The sequence below is a fragment of the Galeopterus variegatus genome, unplaced genomic scaffold, assembly GCF_000696425.1.
Source record: "Galeopterus variegatus unplaced genomic scaffold, G_variegatus-3.0.2 Scaffold631, whole genome shotgun sequence".
NCBI lineage: Eukaryota > Metazoa > Chordata > Mammalia > Dermoptera > Cynocephalidae > Galeopterus > Galeopterus variegatus.
The window spans coordinates 223,076-226,599 of record NW_007726742.1 but is presented as its reverse complement, the minus strand read 5'-3'; positions in this window follow the sequence as shown (position 1 = coordinate 226,599).

Sequence of the window (3,524 nt, the reverse complement as noted above, 5' to 3'; positions counted from 1 at the left end):
CACAGGCAGATAAAGCAGCCTACATAAGTCAGTCTTTACCAGTTGTAAAGCCACCCGTTTGATTCCGTCTCCTGGTCTATCTTACAGTAGATGGACTTCCTCTCCAATTGGCAGCTAGACAATCTACATCCCATTCAGTGATCTACCCACAACAGATCTAGGATTCCAAGTGTGCTAGGACTCTGAGTGTGCAAAGATTCTGTGTGTGCTAGGATTCTAAGTGTGCTAGAATACTGAATGTGCTAGAATTTTAAGTGTGCTAGGATCCTAAGTATGAAAAGATTCTGAGTGTGCTAGGATTTGAGTGTGGTAGGATTCCATATGCTAGGATTCTGATTATGCAAATAGTCTGTGTGTGCAAGGATTCTGAGAGTGCTAGGATTCTGTGTATGTTAGGACTCGGTGCTAGAATTCTGGGTGTGCTAGGATTTTGAGTGTGGTAAGATTCTGTATGCTAGGATTCTGAGTGTGCAACTACTCTGTGTGTACAAGGATTCTGTGTATGCAAAGATTGTGAGTGTGGGGATTCTGTGTGTGGTAGGATTTTGAGTGTGGTAGGATCCTGTGCGCGCTGAGAGTCCAAGCCCGCTAGCGGTCTGTGCCCGCTAGGAGTCTGCGCCNATCCTGTGCGCGCTGAGAGTCCAAGCCCGCTAGCGGTCTGTGCCCGCTAGGAGTCTGCGCCCGTGAGCAGTCTGCGCCCACGAGGAGTCTGCGCCCGTGAGGAGTCTGTGCCCGCTAGGAGTCTGTGCCCGCTAGCAGTCTGTGCCCGCTAGCAGTCTGTGCCCGCTAGGAGTCTGCGCCTGCGAGGAGTCTGCGCCCGCGAGGAGTCTGCGCCCGCTAGCAGTCTGCCCTCACTAGGAGTCTGTGCCCGCTAAGAGTCTGTGCCCACTAGCAGTCTGTGCCCGCTAGGAGTCTGTGCCCACGAGGAGTCTGAGTGCGCGAGGAGTCTGTGTGTGCTAGGGGTCTGTGTGTGCTAGGAGTCTGTGTGTGCTAGGAGTCTGTGCCCGCGAGGAGTCTGTGCCCGCGAGGAGTCTGTGTCTGCTAGGAGTCTGTGTGTGCTAGGAGTCTGAGGCAGACACTGTGGCTGGTTTGCTCAATCACCATACAACCCTCTTCTTCCCTGCCCTCCTCCATGGTAGGGTCTGGAGCACAAAACACTCCCATTCCCACACACCTCTGCCACCAGGGATAGCCACAGGAAAGTCTGGCCCACGAGGCATTCCCAAATAAAAAGGCAGTGCTTTCCAGACAGCAGGCATCAGCTGCCTACCCTGTTCCCCTTCCTCCTGTCTGGTGGCCTACAGTCCCTTCAGGCCAGGGTGACCAAAGCACCACCTAAGATGGAGGAGCCAGAGAAAAGAAGCGCCTGCCCTCTGATGTCCCTGAGCAGCTGCCACAGGGCTGGACAGCCCACCACCACTTCTTTTTACAGGAGAAAACAAATCCTCCCTCCTAAGCCTCTGTTTATCAAGTTACTTGCAACTGAACACATCCCTAACAGAAACAGATTCCATGGTATGCATTTTCAAATTTAGACCCACTGCTGGCTCCATTTTAGGCTACACCCCCTTTTTTTTTTTACCTTCTTCTCTACTATCATCTTACTATATTTTATGTTTCTTTGTAAGTCTTTCAAACCACTTCTGAGACAAGGTGGGATATAAATAGGAACAAATCAATCCAATAAACTTTTTAAAGCCCTGGTGCCAGGCACCATTCTAGAATGAGAGAAGAGCTCTGCCTTCCAGGAAGCTAGTCTAATACAAAGTTACTTAATCTTCTTGAACCTTATTTTCCTCATCTGCAAAATGGGGCAAATCATACCGATCTCATTGCACTGTTGGGAAGACTAAATAGCAGTGTTAGTTGAATTGGAATGTATTCTTAAAGGCCTCGGTCTCCAAGATAAATTCCACTGTCCATCAATCCTCACCACTAAGGAAAGTTTGTTCAAGCATCACATCCGAGTTTCTCCTGGGGCAGCTCCCACCTGCTTCCTCCTACTGGGGCACCTACAGACAGAGAGGATGCCTGGTTGTCCTTCCCTCTGTCATAATCCCACTCACAAAGCTTCTTTCCTCCACCCCACGCCATCCCAGCTCCTGGCCCTCAGACAGTGAGAGGTGTCAGAAGGTAGCAGCCCTCCTAGGAGTCTCTGTGGGATGCTGGCAAGATGGACTCAGTGTTGGATAAGGAGTGACTTCTCAGGTCTGCTCCAGGTTTGAGATCCTTTATTAAAGCAATGATGATAATGAAACAGCAGTCTTAAAGAGATATTTAAACACCCAAGTTCATAGCTGCATCATATACAAGAGTCAAAATGTGGAAACAGGGCCGGCCCGGTGGCACACTCGGTAGAGTGCGGTGCTTGGGAGCGCGGCTGCGCTCCCGCCGAGGGTTCGGATCCCATATAGAGACCCGTCTGCTCACTGGTTGAGCATGGTGCGGGCACGACACCGAGGGTTGCGATCCCGTTGCCGGTCGCGGTACGGGCGCGACACTGAGGGTTGCGATCCCATTACCGGTCACGAAAAAAGACAAAAAGGAAAAAAAAAATGTGGAAACAACCCAAGTACACATCGAGAGATGAACGGATAAACTAAATGCAGTATACACACACAGAATATTGTTCAGCCTTAAAAAGGAAGGAAATTCTGATACACATTACAGCATGGATGAACCATGAAGACATTGTACTTAGTGAAATAAGCCAGTCACAAAATAAACTAGACACTGTGTGATTTCACTTAGATGAGGTATCTAGAGTAGTCAAATTCATAGACAATAGAAGGGGGGTACCAGGGGCTAGGGAGAGAGGGGATGGGGAGTTGTTTAATGGGTATACAGTTTCAGATTTGCAAGATGAAAAAGAATTCTGGAGATTGGTTACACAATAATGTGACTGTAGTTAATGCTACTGAACTTTTCACTCAAAAATGGTTGAGATGGTAAATTTTATGCAGTGCGTATTTTATCACAATTTAAAAAATAAGAATAATAATGACAGCAGCCGTAACTATTTACCAAGCACTATTCATTATATACCAATACCATTGTGTCAGGCCTGGGGATGCACACCATCTTCCCAAACCCTCAATGCCATGGCTCTGGCCCCAGGAGACCTACACTAAGGTCAGGTTCATTCACATTACACCGGTAGAAGTTTTGGAGAAACAGGCTCGGGTTCAAGGCAAGGAAACACTTCCTGAGAGAACAGTCACAGAATGGAAGCGGCACATACCCATCCCTGAGGGCTGTCAGGTGGACACTGCCCACTTAGCAAGGCCTTTTAAAGAAGGTCTTTGCACCCAGAAGAGGCTGGCGCTATCCTCAAGGACCCTTCCCCCAAATAACCTGGCCCAGGGGTAATTTGGGCAGAAGTCCAAGACAGCTCACTTTTTCTCTGCTGAGAATGTGAGCCAAGCTGGTACATAGCATTGTCTTAGCAAACTTCAACCACTTTAAAAAACAACCCCTTAGCCCTTCTAAGTACGTATACACTTAGTGTCACAGTGCTCAGGGCT